Below are 18482 nucleotides of genomic sequence, written 5' to 3'. Positions count from 1 at the left end.
CAGAAGTGCTATATGCCAAAATGGTCCTGCCCTCCGGTGTTTTATGTCTGACCCCTGTCTGTACATAGTGATTGGAAAGTATTGTTTAAATGCTTATATAATAATAATAATAATAATAATAATAATAATAATAATAATAATAATAATAATAATAATAATAATAATAAGACTAATAATTAGTCACGGTAAATATTAGACTAAAATCTAGTGGTAATAATACTAGGTTTCGTCGAAGGAAATTATTTTAAAGTAAACGAAGCGTTGTCTGAGTACCGAGTCACCACCTTCTCAGGTGAGTGCATAGTCTCTTTCATCTTACACATAGATATGAAGTATTTTAATATAAATTACGTGTTGTGTGTGCATATTGTCTGAATACTTGCTGTCTATGTTGGGTGAAAGATTTTTCTACATGTTTTAAATGATTTAAACTATATATGTATTTTATATCTACAAAATGTGTTGGGTAAAACATGGGTAGATGAAATAGTTGTTTTGTGATAACACGATGGGAGACATCAATGTTGTCAGTGATCCAGTCATCTAGTGGAGTATAGATGATGACCATGGGCGATACTAGACGGTCCGGTGGAACGCTAGTAAGCTCGTAACATGTAGGTGTTTTTGAACTAGGTGCTCATTAGATATTTTGAACTGAGAGTGTTCACTACGTATCTTTGAACTAAGTGTGTTCACTAGGTATTTTGAACTAAGTGTGTTCACTAGTTACTTTTGAACTAAGTGTTTACCAGATGTTTTTGACTACGTGTTAACTAGTTGTAATCTATAAGCTTTGGTAACGATGGACTTCGTGCCGATTCCTTAGGATAATCCTTAGGAATGAATGAACGAGAAATAGCTGATTCTTAGGGTAGATCCTTAAGAGTAAAGAAGATAATGGGGATGGGTAATTGGGTTTAATTGCTTGATTGTTTAAACATAATAATTATATTATTGTGGGTTGAAAACCCTATGTACTCACCAGGTTTCCCAACCTGACCCACTCAGTTTATTTATATTACAGGTGTTGAGATGAAGTTACATTACACTGAGAGATTAAAAAGATGTAGATCACTAGTGTAAATAAACGTAAGTTTTGTTTATGCTTATGTTTTGTATTGACGATGACATCCCAAATGTTTTAAAACGAATTAAAAATACTTTTCTTCGGAAATGCTTCGATAACGTATTTATCATGTTTTACTGGGAACAAATTCCGTAACACTTTTATTAAAAGAGGTACTCTGATTTTTATAAAGCATAAACAAAATCGGTGTTTTCTGGCCGTGAAAATGGGGATGTCACATTTATCCCTTTTGTATTTATAGGCTATATATCTTTTATGAATTGATATACTTAGCTCACTATAAACAATGCTCAGATACCAATTTGTCACGCCCCAAAACCAGAACGGCGGAAACGTTCTGCGGTGGATGACGTCATGTCAAGTATCACAACACATGCATTATAGTAATCAAAGTACAACAACCATTGAATTAATAGTAATAGTTTTATATGGTTTACATAAAATACATTAAAGCAATACAAGTAATAATATAGGTACAGCTTGGTACTAAACTGTCTTCGTCAAAAGCTCCGGGGATGTACCTGTCTAATGCTGACCTGAGAATACAAGTTATTTAAAAAGCAAGTATCAGCATTTTTACAAATGCTGGTGAGTTCATAAGTATTCAGTGTCATTTTATTCAAATAACTTTAATAAAAGTGGTAGTTCTAGAGTATCCATTAAGTTAGAGTCCTTTCCAGAAAATCCTATATTTTCTTTAATAAAAGCAGTCTTCTACCAAGACTAGACGGAGTTTATGTGGTAAAAAGTAGTTTTCCCTTAATCGCTATCATTATCAAAATACAGAATTTGATTATTTAAAGAAAGCAAGAGAAATCAGGGAATAACATATGCCTCAGCAGTGAAGACTGTTAACTAAGGCAAAAGGAATCATAGACTCCAGGAGAGTATCGAACAAACGACACGCATGGCTCAGTCTAACAAAGGGAGACACAAACCCCAGACGGTACCAAATGAAAGGTACGGCTAGCAAGGTCTAAAAACAGAGGATACAGACCCTTGACAGTATCAAATGGAAGATACAGCTAGTAGGGTCTTAAAACAGAGAATACAGACCGCAGACAGTATCAAATGAAAGATACAGCTAGCAAGGTCTAAAAACAGTGTGACTCTGAGAGTGAGTTTCCAGCATACAGTGTAAATTGCTAGTGAAATACCGTTACCTTAAGGCCATGAATTATAAGGTAACCTGGGATACTCGTAACCATACTAACCGACACTAGAGTACTTGACGCCCTGCAAGCGTCTATAAAATATGACATTTGTCACCCCTTGGCTTGGTAGGCCGTGGACTGTAGCTAGCAGTCAGGGTGCGGGGGTGTCAATCCCGTATAGATCTATACACACAATGTCTGCTCTCCCTACAGGAGACTCTGGTTACCAACTAGACGACGGAGAAGGCCGTGTCCCGAAGATGCATCCCAAATAGTGGGTAGTGGGTTTCCAATATAAGTGTTGAACTAGAGGTAGAGACTCATAACTGAACTGACTAGAGTAAACCTATATGGTTATGCTCGTATACATAAAATATAACTAATGAATCAAACGACCTTCGTACGGACATCCGATCCCACCAGACCACATCTCAACGAAGAAAAGGAAATAGGGCGGACAAACCTTCCTAAATCCTTCAATCATTATTTATATGCACCTATACAAGCACAGGCATACATCTAACTATGGTTGAGTGTGTAACAAGTGGAAACATATCGTGAAGTATAACCAAATTGTGATGTATAACCGAATCGTGTGGAATAACCGAATCGTGAATTATAAGCGTACAGTGTGGAATAACCAAATCGTGAAGTATAAGCGTATAGTGTGGAATAACCAAATCGTGAAGTATAAGCGTACAGTGTGGAATAACCGAATCGTGAAGTATAAGCGTACAGTGTGGAATAACCGAATCGTGAAGTATAAGCGTACCAAATATAAGTGTATCACGAAGTGGAAGCGACAACAGGTGAAGTAAGAGCGTCTAACAGGCATAAGCGACTACAAGTATAAGCGAAATAGAGGCAATAACAAGCATAAACGCATCACGAAGTGAAAGCGTTATCAAGTAGGAGTTTAAACTAAGAGGGAGTATCAAAACATGGAAGAAAACCTTTATACTTGAGAAAATCACAACTTGGTGTTCTTTTGCTAAAATAAGTTTGAAAACCTTTAGAAATTCTTTGGAAACTTTTCATAAACCAGTTTAAAATGAACTTTGATAAAACAGTATAAGTAAGAGTTTTGAACAAGTGAAAACCTTTTGGAAAACCATTTAGAGTATCCTACTTGGTAAAACAGTTTACAGTGTGGTAAATCCTTGTGCATGCGGGTTATCAATCACATGTGATTGATATGATAACTGGCATGTTTAACTTGTATTCCCCCTATAAAACATGTAAAAACATTTAAAAGGTTCATTCAGGGGTATGAACTCACCTGATATAAGTGGATCCGACGAAGGTGCCGGTTGGGTGCTCAGTGTCAAGTAAAGACTTGGACACACTTAGTGACCTATTTAACATATGATAACATATGTTCACATACAATTAGTATATATAATACTAATTAAACAAGTATACGCACCCTAAAGATCGGAAAACACTTTGGTTAAGTGTTTGGCGTGTCCCGGGTAACATTTAAGGGCTAGAATGACTTAGGAATGGAGTTTACTCTTCAAGAGTAAACTCTATATATCGAGTTCACGGGCCTGGGACAACTCCCCATGAGTTTACGGCCGTAAACTCATGGTGAGGGTGTTCTAGGATGCTTAAAGTCCTTATATCAATTGTGGAATTTTGCTAGGTCCAAATATAAAGTGTATGAATAGATTTAAGGCACCTATATGGACCAATTTGGAGTTTACGGCCCTAACCAAGGGAGTTTACGGCCGTAAACTCCTATGGACATATTCATTGGGTGTTTTAAGGGCTTAAGTGATAGAGAATGAATCCTATGTATTTTCCAAGTCGAATGAAGGAGTTTGGGCACCATTTGGGCACTTAATGGGAGTTTACGGCCCATGAACCACCTCTATGGGAGTTCACGGCCGTGAACTCCTATCCATTGGTTTTATTGAAGTTTAAGGCCCTTACAACAATGGTATTGCATTCAAGCTATTTTTCCAAGGCCATAGGGGGTGTTTAGGGCATTTCTAACACATGGAATTGAGTTTATTCCCCATGAAGGGGAGTTTACGGCCCAAGCAAGTTCTTGGATAGTAAACTCAAGTTTACTCTCCAAAAACTCGTTCCAAGGTGTTCTAAGTCCGAATATGTAAGCCTAAAAGTCATATCTAAGCCTTAGGGGAAATTTGGAGGGGTTTTGGGGCTTAAAAACCCCATTAAATGGTGTTTACGGTCCAAGAGTGTTCTTGGGCCGTAAAAACATCATTTTGTCCCTAATTTATGTTTTAAACTCGAATTTGCAGGCTAGATAAGCTTTATAACAAGTTATGATAGTTTACCTACTCGTTTGGGGCTCGAAACGGACGATTTTTGGTTCGGGAAAAAGTTGTAGAGAGAGAGTTTAGAGAGAGAGTAGAAAGGTTGAAATGGAGTTTACTCTCCCTTATATAGGGGTTGGAGTTGAAGCTCTGCGGGAATTTACCCGATACTGCCGTTACACGGGGCTTTTGGTCGCACCCGATTTAGTGGTCGTAATAAAATTGAACTTTTTCCAAATTAATATGGAAATGTAAAGTAAGTGTCTTTATTTCTTTTATCACGACGTTAACGACATATAATATAAATAAATAAAACATTTATTTATTTGGCGACCTCTAATTAACAGAACTTTTATAAAATGGAATATTCTGTTAACGGTAACGGGGTAATGTAACGGAATAAACTTTGGGTTGTCACATTATGGAATATGGCAGATGGATGTCAAAACTGTTTTCCTTAATGGGAAGTTGTCTAAGGATGTTTACATGAGCCAGCCAGATTTGTATATGCAAAGTTTCCTAATAGAGTGTGTAAGCTTGAGAAATCCATTTATGGATTGAAACAATCATCTGAGCGAAGATGAGTCTCGTGTATATATCAAAGCTAGTGAGAGTAGAGTAACTTTCCTAGTATTTTATGTTTATGACATACTCCTTATGGGAACTGACATTCCGACCTTGCAAGAAATGAAATCTTGGCTTAGGAAGTGTTTCGCTATGAAGGATCTAGGGGAAGCAGCCTATATTCTTGGGATAAGGATTATGAGGGATAGAAAGAAAAGACTTATTGGTATTAGTTAGAGTACATACTCGGACAAGATACTGAAACTCTTTAGTATGGAAAATTCCAAGAATGGGGAACTACCCATTCATAGTACTTTCAAGCTATGCAGTCAATATCGGTGGGATATCGATGGGATAGCGGTTATCGGTAGCTGGGAAAATAGCGATACTAAATAGCGGTCCAAAATAGCGGTACCGCAAATAGCAGCAATATTGACCGATATTTGACCGTTATTTGACTGATATTTGGCGAATATCGGTGGGATAGCAGTGAAATAGCGTTTATAGTTACAGTTTTAATTAAATCGCTTCATTTATTGTTAAAATACAGATATATGGTGGGATTTTTTTGGGATTGACAAACATTTGCTTCTAACATTTTCTAATTTACTATATGTTTTACTTAATGACCTTGTATCCATCCAATAAAACACGAGGTTACAAAGCCGCTACGTAATATAAAAACACCGATATCCCACCGCGATAACCTATATATCAAATATCGGCCCTTGACTGATATTTGATTTTGAACCGCTATAACTGCATAGCTATCAAGTTAAGTAAGACTAAAAGCCCCAATACATATGAAGAGATAGACAACATAATTCGAGTCCCATAAGCTTTGGTTGTAGGTTCGATCATGTATGCTATGACATGTACTCACTCTAATGTGTCTTATGCTTTGAGCATGGTTAGTCGATTTCAGGGCAATCTTGATAGAGATCATTGGACTGCAGTAAAGAACACTCTTGAGTATTTATGAAGGAGAAATGAAATGTTTCTATTCCTTAGGGGTAATGATACTTTGAGAGTGAATGGATATAGTAATGTCAGATTTTAGACGGATCGAGATAACTATTGTTCTCAGTCAGGGTAGGTAGTTTTGTTAAATGGTGGAATGGTTACTTAGAAGAGTTCCAAACAGGAAAAGGTGGCTAATTCTTCTTGTGAATCAGAGTACATCATAGCGAGTGAAGCATCAAAGGAATTGGATTTGTTGAAAAACTTCATCGGTGATCTCGGAGTAGTCATGACCATTCAAGATCCATTGGACTTTTCTGTGATAATGAAGGCGCGGTTTCTTTGACCAAAGAACCCAATGATCATGGTAGATCCAATCATATAAACGAAAAGTACCATTACATCATACATAGGGTTGAAGAATGTCATCTCCTGGAGAAGAGAGTATCCTCAGAAGATAATCTTGCAAATCCTTTCACAAATGCTCTGAGTAGGATTAAGCATAACCAGCATGCTATGAGCATAGGCATGAGAGATGATATTAGTTTTAGTAGTTAGTGTATAGTTTAAAACATGTAATAAAATAAATATAATTGATTTTGGTGATTAAATAATAGGGATTATTTATGATTATGGTTACTTCCTTTTCAATTGTTTATTCTTGTGTTTCGCTTTGCATGTTTTACTCCCTGAATGATTTGAAAATTTGAAACTACACAGTCGTACATACTTTTGGAAGTAAATAGTGAATCAATATTGTCATAAATTGAATTGTAGATTGCCTATAGAAGTTAGACATTGCAATAAGATTTGCTACACTATTCATGAGCACTTAGAAAATGGCGATTTTAAGTATTGGATAAACTCATGCTCAGAGAATTGCTTCTTGGATTATATCACAAGTAATTATGAGATGATAATATCTTTTATTCTTAAAATGGAGATATATGAGTTGTAATTTACAAATTTGGTTGTGCATTGGTGTTACAAAAATGCATTTGTAAAGTGATATTATAAAACATAGTGTTATGCATGATTTGGTGAGTAAAAGATACAACCATATAAGTCGAAGTTTATTCATTCCTTTTTCCCTAACAGGAGAAGCAATATCTTTGGCCCCCTCGGTGATTTGGTGTTGACATATAGTGATAGGCCCAGCCAGGACTGAATTGATGTGTTCAATTAGTAGTCTTACGAGGTCATCACAAATCAGGAAATTGGGAAATAGATTTTTAGACAAGAGATTGATTGTAATCCATATCTCATGTCCATACAATATTGTGAAGAATAGAGGAATATTTGATCACTTATCTTATGGCTGATATCTGATCAGATCATAGTCTGGTAGTTACTTTGGAAAGCACACTTACTTGTTTAATTTAGAAGTTATACTTGCAATTATAGTTATAGACTTATCCAATTGGGAGACTATTGGATTAGTTGTCTAAGACAATAACTAAATTGGTATATACTTTAATTAAAAGAAAAGTCCTTTTTAGGTTGCCCTCAAAACTAATAACCGAAAAAATGACTTTTAGAGGGAAAGGTTAATTTATTAGTTTATTAAATGATTAATAAATAAAAATAAATAATTTATTAAATTAATCAGAAATTAATTGGAATTACTTTTGGGGTTAATCGGATAAATTAAAAGTGCAAGGGCGTAAGCTCTAATTGCTCAACAGTTTAACAAAAGAAGAATTATGGAATGCTCCTAGGGTTGGCCGAATTTTTCATGGTAATCTAGGGTTTCTAGAATACTCCATGTGGATAATATGCATAATTAGGAAACTAGATAATTCCGCATTTGAAATAATATTATTTTATTTCAAATTAGGGTTATCTAGGGTTTTCCTATCAACTATAAATAGAGCCCTTATCCTAGGTTTTTGGCCACTCCTTTTCTTAGAAGAATAGCCAAAAATTTCATCCTCTCTCCTCTCAAGTATTATATAACTAGGTTTTGGGTACAAACCATTAGATACATTGGATTTGTGGTGCTAGCATTCCAATAGATCAAAAGAAAGGAACTACTTTGATTATTTGCTACAATAATCAAAAGGTATGTAAACCCTATGTAACTTCGATTATAGTAGGGCCTCCTTAGGGTTCTTGATGTTCAATTGTTTATTGTTATCAATAGAGAAAACTTAAATCCAAATAGGTTGCATGTGAACTTAAAGGTTAAGTTTTTTTGCCACATATTTTAATTATAACCTATAAAACCTATCACATTGGCCTTCAGCATAATACTGGTCTACCCGATTATATTGGCATTTAGCATGAAGCTGTTCTATTCTCAACTCCCACATAATATATTAACACTTATACAATAGTCAAACAGTCCAACATAGAAGGCAACTAACTAAACTAGTCTAATTTCCTAATAGCATACTATATGGAAACTACATCCTAACATACGTAGGATACATATCAGAGTATATAGTATTGTAAGAAAACTCACCTAGACAATTACTCATACGCTTAACAGCTATCATTCTGACAATTCAACTGGAGGGTAACGCATTCATCATATATTAACCTATGATACTATAACTTATTAATATCTATGGAAATCTGGTAGAAGTTATGTAACAGCCCGGATCTCCAGGTATCTTTTATGCTTATACTTTTGGAGTTTTGTGAGGGGAATCGGCGAGTTGGAGCTCAAACTCGACGAGTAGGATCGCGGTTTAGGATTTGGGTTCGCGCCCGGACTCGACGAGTCCAAGGAATGGACTCGGCGAGTCCTCGCTGTTTAATGAAACCCTAAATTCCCGGTCCTAAGCCCTATTTAAAGGACCTTATGGCCCTTCATTGCGGCTACATGGGTCTTGAGAGCACCAAAGCAGTTGAGGGATTCGTGTGAGTGAGATAAGAGGCTATTGTTCACCAAATTTGTGTGTTTTTGCAAGAAAGGAAGAGGAAAGTATAGCTAGAAGAGTTGGGGAGCTGGGATCTTCTTTCATTTCATCTGAGGAGGCTTCTTGAGGTATCATTCAGAGCTCATTTCCGTATTTTTGTTGATTTGGTCAAATATAGGGTTTCTTCATGCCTTATTTGCTTTGTATTGGAAGTGTGAGAGGTCCCATGGGGTTATGGTGCTTAGATCTGGACCTTAGTAGGTCCAGAGAGTCTCTAATGTCATGCTTTATGTCCTCCCTTTTGGGTTGGAGGCTAGGGTTGCCATTTTAGAGGTTATTTCTCCAAAAAGAGCCTTGTAGGTGTTGTATGCTAACCAAGATATGGACTTTACGTGATGAATAAGCTTAGGAGGGCCAGATCTATGAGTGGATGGTGCGGATCTGACCTTAGAAACTAGTTTGAGTTGATGCATGGCATGGACTCGCCGAGTCTGAAGAACAGACTCGGCGAGTAGCATGAAGATTGTCCTTAACCACTCAGTGAGTGGTCCTGCCGAGTTAAGGGTCGACTCAGTGAGTCAGGGAGAGTTAGTGAGGGTTGACAGTTGGACTGAGTCGAGCTGGGACTCGCCGAGTTGTTCTTGAGACTCGGCGAGTCGAGTCGTGGTGGCCCCGCGATTCGTGCCAGGTGGAACCCGTCGAGTCAGGGGAGTACTCGACGTGTCAAAAGAGAATCCTAGAGAGTTGGTGAATATGTATAGACTCGCCGAGTCGCCCTAATGCACTCGCCGAGTCCGGTCGAAGTTGACCGTTGACCGTTGACCAGAGTTGACTTGATAGGGGTAGTCAGCCTTAGTGGTAAAAGTATTAATAAAGAGATATATGATGTTATAGGAGGATTATAGCTCGGAGGATCGAGCACGAGTGATTTCCATGATTCGCGAGTTATCGAGATACACGAGGTGAGTCTTCTCACTATACTTTACCTTGAGTAGGTAATCAGAGTTATGTGTCAGAGTATGTGTATGTTATGTGTATGCTATGTGTTGTACTGCATGATGTCTATGTGATTTATGTTGTGCATGTTTATAGAGTTGGAACCGGAAGATTCCCAGAGTTAGAACCTGAGGGTTCATAGAGCTTGGGTGCACGGACCCATAGAGTTATAGCCTCGAGTGGCTAATATATGTTTATATGGTATTTTGGGGAACTCACTAAGCTTTGTGCTTACAGTGTTAGTGTTGTTGTTTCAGGTACTAGCGATGACCGTGGGAAGGCGCCGGCTTGATCTGTACACACGCATGGGATTTTTGATATATATATATATATATATATATATATATATATATATATATATATATATATATATGATCTTGGGATTTTGTATGATGTGAATTGGGATTTAACCTTAATGTTTTTATGAAAATTAAATGAGAAATGTTTTTATAATTTGCGAAAAATTATTTTGAAATTCCCGGTGTTACAAGTTAAATCTTTCACTAATCCTAAATATCTTTTCATGGCTATCAATTAAGGATCAGTCAGGCAAGACAGTTAGGAGGCATGATCATTTCGACATATAGATTTTCTGAAATCCAACAATCAAACCAATGTGACAATTCTAGAAACATCTCCCGTAAGTAGACCAATCATAATATTTAACTAGAGTTAATGACTAATGTGGAACTTATAGGTTTCTAATAATGATTGTACATATAAATATAAGTTACCCAAAAAGCATAGTAAGTGTAGCTTAACTTACAAAGATTCCTAGCGAAAAGCTGAAAAGTCGTGAGCAGTACTCTGACCCAAACACTTCTATTTGTTTGGCTCTTTGATTCTCCGGAGCTTTGCAAAGCTAAGATACTTCAAAACCTCAAAGAAAATACCTAAAAATCGGTCTAAGGGTTTGAGAGAGAATTCAGGAAAGTGTGAGGAGAAATGGGGAGCAATTTCAACATTTATAGGCGAATTTGGGGTTGGTGCACTATGCCTAGATCAGGGGCATGACGTGACCAAGCTTTTTTGGTACAGTCGCCATCCATAATGGTGACATGTGGTAGCTGTTGATTTGTTTGACATCGCCTCTTATAAAAGCGCACACCGCTCCCCGTGTGCACGTATAAATTTTTTATTTTTAAAAAAAATCATATAATCCTCATACAAGCTCTAATTTTTATGTTCTTTATATCCACACATATCTATCAACGAGTCCTATAACTTTCATTTACACTCTGTCGGCTAATTCTCACTTTATTTCTAAGGTCGTTTTTTAAAAGGCTTACACTGTTAAAACCCGTATAAAAATCATAACTCTTTCATACGAATTTCATTCTCGATTGTCTTTATATTGACCAAATCCTATTCACGAGATCTTCAACTACTATTTAGATTGTTTTGGCTAACAATAAAACCATTTCGAATTTTGATTTCTGTGTCCACACTGTTGCGCTGAAGCTTTGAAAAATTATAGCTTCCTCATATGAAGTCAAATTTGGACGTTCTTTATATGCACCTTCTTACTTTTACGATTACTACAAATTGCATTTAGATTACTTAGGATAATAGGCAATCTATCTCCGATTTGTATTTTACGATGCACTTTACCGTATAGGGCTAAACGCAAAACTTCCAAGAATCATAACTTCTTCATTCGAAGTCAGATTTAAGCTTTCTATATATTTATGGAAATCATATTAAAGTCTACTACACATTTATAATGGTTACTTTGTCTAAAAAGTAATATATCTCTACTTCAATTTTTATAAACAAACTGTTTATATTGAATTATATTCTAAAGTGAAAACGTTACAACTTTATCTAAAAAATTATGAGTAGAACTTCAATGCCTTCTTTCTTATATCTTTTCGAAACTTCCAGAGCATCACTAACCAAACTATAGCACGAAGTTGTATCATGAGCAGCTGAAATGTTCGAGGATGAGAGATAGAGATAAAAAGAGATATAGAGAGAGAGAGAGAGACTCTTAAATCAACATAATGGGGAAAGAGAAATGAGAGGCTTAAGCCTCCTTTTATAAGGACTTTTGGGCATGTCACGGCGCGGTTATAAGCACGTTGCATCACGGTGGTTGATCTTATCCTTCCTCTTTTTCTTGCATGCAAAGGTATGTTGAAGAGTGGGTGCATTTAGTGCACCATGTCGTGGTACATACGGAACCACGCCATAGTGATTTTTATAAAAATCACCCAATCGTATAAAAAACATAATTTTCACATATGATCTCCGTTTTCAACATTCTTTATATCAACATGTTCGTATCGAAGAATACTACAGCTTTTATTTTGAACACTTAGGCTAAAAAGGAATATATCTTGATTTTTTATAAACAAATGTTCATATTTTTTACTAATGCCAGTGAAAACGGGTGTTACAAATACTCTCAGAATTGCTTTCCAATGTTAAGTACTAGGATTTCTAGTATACATCTTCAACCTCCCAACCACATAAGCAATGTCAGAATGAGTGTTTATTATAACATACATCGAATAACCTATCGCTTGAGAGTATTCCAACTGTGATATTTCGTTTCTGTTGTTTGGAACCAACTCCATACTAGGATCCATGGCGGTACTCATGGGAGAACAATCGCTATAATTAAACCTTTTGAGAATTTCCTCAACATAGTGTGTTTGCGTCATAGCATTACCCTTGTTAACCCACTTAATCCTAATACCAAGGATCACATCAGCCTCCCATATGTCCTTCACAGAAAACCTTGATGAAAACAAACTTTTACATTCATCAACTTGAATTTCATCAGTGTCGAAGATCAACATGTCATCAACATAAAGGCAATTTATCACATGAAAACAGGATGAATTAAAATTATTATAAACACATGTTTTTGATTGGTTCAACTTGAAACCACATGAAAAAATGACCTCATCAAACTTTTGATTTCATTATTTGGGTGCTTGTTAATTCAACCCATGCAATGATTTGACAAGTTTACACACCTTATGCTCATTAGCAAAAACTTACAGATTTTTCATGTAAATTTTTCATCAAGATCTCCATTTAATAAGGCTATTTCAACATCCATTTCATGGATAATCATATTATGAATAGCTTCCAAAGCAACAAGCAACAAATGGTAGATATACGAGCCAACGATGCATATGTGTCAAAATAGTCAATATTAGGTTTTTGTATAAACCCTTGAATGACTAATCAGGCTTTGAACTTATCAAAAGTTCCATCTACCTTCATCTTCATTTTAAGGTCCATTTGCAACCTAAAGGTTTAAAACCAAGTGGAAAATCAGACAATACCCAAGTATTGTTCTCTAATATTGCTGATAATTCATCATCAATCACCACCTTCCAAAAGGCACCATATCGGGGCTCCATGGCCTATTTAAATTCCCTTCTATCATCCTCAATATTATAATAATATGAGTATTAAAATCTAATATCATCCCTAGATCCTTCCACCAAGTACAGTTGGAAGTCAAAACCAATTTTTTTGGCAATTCGACCCTGTTTGCTTCTCCGGACCTCTTGAGGTTCCAAATCTGATATACCTTCTAAACCTTCTAAATTTTGACCTTCATTATTGTTAGAAATCATATCCTTAGACCTCGAGATTAATGAAAATAGCATTTCATCAAAAATCGCATCATGCGACTCAATTACGATATTTACCAACATCGAATCATTAGGATCTATGACATACAACCTACATGACTTGAAATTTTTATCATATCCAATGAAAATACAAACAATTCCACTTTCTCCCAAAGTATTCCTTTTGGGCTCGGGTAAGTTTACAACCGCTTGACAGCCCTAAATTCGAAGATAACTCAAATTTCAAGCTCTTTTGAACCAAAGTTCATATAGGGTTGTGTTGATCCTTTTATTTAGGACTCTATTCAATACATAACATGCATTTAGACTTTCCTCTCCCCAAAAGACCTTACTCAAACCCAAGTAACACAACATTAAGTTGATCATATCCTTTAAAACTCTTTTTTTTAGTTCGGCAACATCATTTTGTTGTGGTGTATATGGATATGCAGTCTCATGGATGATTTCAACTGATTAGAAATATTGTGGATCCCTATATTCCCCGATCCGATGATTTCTAAGACATTTAACAGGATTTCTCAATTGCAATTTCACCTCGGTTTTGTATATTTCAAACTTTTCCAAGGCTTCATCCTTGGAATGCAACAAATAGACATAGCAAAACCAATTTGAATCATTAATGAAAGTAATCAAATACTTTTTATTACCAACAGGTGGAGTAGAATGAAAATCACAAATATCACTATGAATTAAATCTAAAATTCTAGAATCATGATTAGCATTAGGAAACAACTATTTTCTAATTTTCGTTAACATGCATATTTTACATAATTTAGCATTAATGTTAAAAGTCTAAATTATCTTTTGACATCATACATTCTTCTAAAATTAATATGACCCAAATGAGCATGACAAAACATAGAGTTATCAATTTTACAAGATGTAGAAAAAGTTGACATAAAAACAAAATTATCAACACAGGAAATGGTTGAAAAATATTTACATGAAACATTCTATTGCAATAATATCCAAAACCAATAAATGTGCCAAATCGAGATAGTATGTATCTATCTTATTCACAAATTGTTTACACCTATCAGAATTCAAACAACTACCACTAACAAGGTTCTTACGAAGCTTAGGAACAAAAAACTTCAAATAACTTAATATTTTTTTCTAGAAGTATAACTTAAGACTAACAATTCCAAAACCACAAATAGGTTGACTTGACTCATCGATACCCATCTTAAAGGTAAATCCATGGTGTAATTTCTTGAAACATCAACGATCTATGCACATATGGCTTGTAGCACCCGAGTTAACACACCACGTACAGTCATCATCTTTCACATAAAATGATTTATGATTTACTAAACAATAATTCTTAATAGAACTATTAAGGTTAGAAAAAATTTGACCTTATTTTGGTGCAACGGAATCCTTAGACCACGGTTTCCAACACCATTCATATTGAGATTCACCTGACACTCACGCTTAATGTCACCAGTCCTTAACATCTCCAACAAACCAAATCGTAAGGCTTCTTGTTTGGTTTGTTATCACCATCATACTTTCTTTTGTTGCTCTTTCCTTTGCGATTTTGATAGTTTTTTGTTTATTTCCTCCATGTAGACAGTGGATTGTCCAACATGAAGTTTTCACCTTGTTTTTGGTACAATCCTGAACACATAGTGATTCCTCAATTCGTATGTGACAACCGAGTTGTACCATTGAAAACTCTTCCTTTTTATGTTTTAAGTTATGTTTAAATCCTTTCCAAGATGGTGGTAACATTTCAATCACACTCGACACATCAATTCATCCATATTCATCTTGTATCTAGAGTGAACTGACCCAAAATGCAAAGGATTTCATTGCATTGTTCTGTAACATGCCTTGAGTCTACCATTTTATAGTTATTAAAATCACTAACCAAGAACTTCTTGCTAGAAGCATCCTCAGCGATATACTTAAACTCAAGAGTATTTCACAATTCCTTTGCATTGTCTTCATTTTGGTAGATATCAAAGAGAGGATTAGACATGTCGTTAAGAATGTGCCCTCTGCAAATGTAGTTGTCATTCTCACACTTGTAGTGGCACCTGATATGTTCCATAGTTTCATCTTCTTATGATTATGGTGCAGGAGTGCTTAGAACATGAACTTAGAGTTTTCAACAGAAAGCGCATCTTCTTCTGACATTGACATAATTCTTTTCCTTAGAACTTCTCCAACTTGTCAAACTTAGACATCATCTATTTCACTGATTCACTCATGATTCTAGAAGACGAAACAAATATCAGATTCAATTGTTAGGATTTGGGAGGAGAAAAGGGTTTCTGAAATCGATAACTTGTATCTGCTTGAAGGAACATGTGGACACTTTCCAAATATGATATTTCAATCCTATGTATGGGTTACATGAAATCCAGATTATGGGGATACTTTTTCAAGGAACAGACAGGATTCAAGGAACTGATAAGAAGTCACGAACAAGGGTTTATATAGAATTCGAATTATTCTGATTACCAAAGATAAATATCAATCAGCATGACCCTTGGACCCCACAAGGGGCCGCAGCCCCCTTAACCCCCTCCATTTGGTCGAACCAATATCAAACTTGTTTTATTCAATTGTGCAATCCGTACCTCCTAACTTGTCTAAATCGATAATTGAACTTTGTTGGTAATTTGTAAATTCCATTATACTAAAAGAACATGGTCACACTAAAATCACCAACATATGTTTGTACTTATCAACTCACATACACTTTTATATAATTAGTGTATCCACACGTTAAGGTCTTGCATATACCTCATGTTGAATATTATAATGAAGAATCTAACACTAATCTTAGGATATGACGGACAATTTTATACAAGGTTGCCATATTTATCTAGCCTTCTAGAAAACTCCATTGGGATTTTAATTATATATATTAGCCAATTGAATTAAGCTTTTTTAATCCATAATAAAAATTATGCTATTAAGTATGATGTCCTTCTATCATCACTTTGATTGTTTCAAGAATCACAATTATGTGGATTTTTAATAAAAACATATGCTAATTCCCCAAACCTTCTCTAAAATGTGTGACATCTCTATTTTTATGGTCAGAAAAGACCGATTTGTTTATGCTTTATTTTGAAAATCAGAGTATCTTTTAAAGAAATATGTTGCGGAATTTGTTCCCAGAAAAACATGATAAATACGTTATCAAAGCATTTCTGAAGAAATATATTTTATTCCTTCTAAAATGGTGGGATGTCATCGTCAATACAGAAACATAATCATAAACAGACCTTACATTCATTTACACTAGTGATCTATGTCTCCTTAATCTCTCAGTATAATGTAGCTTCATATCGACATCTGTGATACAAATAAACTCAGTGGGTCGGGTTGGGAAACCTGGTAAGTATATAGGGATTTCAATCCCACAATGTTATATATATATATATATATATATATATATATATATATATATATATATATATATATATATATATATATATGAACTCACAAGTATACAATTTCACCATGTATAAAAAACTCTTACCCCACCCCGTCAATCCTCTCAACGACACTGACCATTCTCTCGGATCTAAAATTTACCTTTTTACTTATTCCATACTCTGATATCAAGTATGTCTAATCCATGCTCTCGGATCAATAAATGTGTTCATTCCATACTCTCAGACTAGGGACAATTGACTATGCCTCAATCCATACTCCCGGATTAATGACAAATAACTATATCCTATCCATACTCTCGGACTAAGGACAATTGTCTATGTTTAAATCCATACTCCCGGATTAATGACAAATAACTATGTCCTATCCATACTCTCAGACTAAGGACAAATGACCATGTCTAATCCATGCTCCCAAATCAATGACATATTTTAAAGTTCAATTCTTTGTGTATATCTCACTAGTACTCATAAGAAGATACTACCCAATATGCCTCATAACTAATTTAGGTTTATTCTTTATCCTAAATCATCATATATTACCAGGTATGTTCTTTAACACGTATTTTAGGTAACATCAAATAATTCGCACATAAACATATATTTAATACTTCAATCAATACTTGTATTATAATCATGTTCATGAAAGGGACTATGCACTCACATGTTAAAGTGATGATTCTAAACTCGGGCAGTGTTTTGCTTCTAACGATTCTATTTTCCTTCGACGAAACCTAGCATTATTATCGCTAAGTTTTAGTCTAATCTTTATTGCGACTAATTATTAATCTAGATTCATCATTAACTTAAAGTCTACTTTCATGATCTATCAAGTAAGGAACAATCAGGTGGGATCATATCGGAGGTAGGGTCTGTTTGGTATACGAAGTATACTATTTGGAAATCCCACTTTAAGCTCCTCACTAAATCACAGCCTAGACATCATCACCGTAAGTAGATCAATCAGTATGACGAATTGGAATCACTGATAAATCTTGTTTATAGGTTCATAATAATGATATTATATTTAAATATAAGCTATATTTAAAGTAGTGTAGGCGTATCTCACTTACAGCGGGTTTAGCTAAAAACCAGGCTCCGCTGGAGCAGAGCTTCTGAGCCGAAAAAATCTTTTTCTTAGAGCCTTCGGGCGCTCCGGGGCTTTCCTCTAGTACCTTGAGGTTATTAGGGCTTTAGAGGGGTTTTGGGAGGTTTATAGAGAAGTTAGAGTGAGAGAGAAGTAGGTATTGGTGTGAGAAATGAAGGTAACATCGCAAGGTATTTATAGGCTGAAATATTGCTCAACTCGTTGAGTTAGAGCCTCCAACTCGTCGAGTTGGTGCCACATGTCACCCTGGCTTGGGGAGAAAGCAATGGCCCAGATTCAGCCATGTCACCCTCTTTGCAGTAGCACCCTACCAACTTCTAAACCACGTAACTTTCGCATACAATCTCTGTTTTCGACATTCTTTATATCCACACGTAGGTATTAACAAGATCTACAACTCTACTTTTGACTCTGTCGGCTAATTCTCGACCGATTTT

This window comes from Lactuca sativa, chromosome 1 (genome assembly GCF_002870075.4).
Source record: "Lactuca sativa cultivar Salinas chromosome 1, Lsat_Salinas_v11, whole genome shotgun sequence".
NCBI lineage: Eukaryota > Viridiplantae > Streptophyta > Magnoliopsida > Asterales > Asteraceae > Lactuca > Lactuca sativa.
This window is presented reverse-complemented; position numbering follows the sequence as displayed.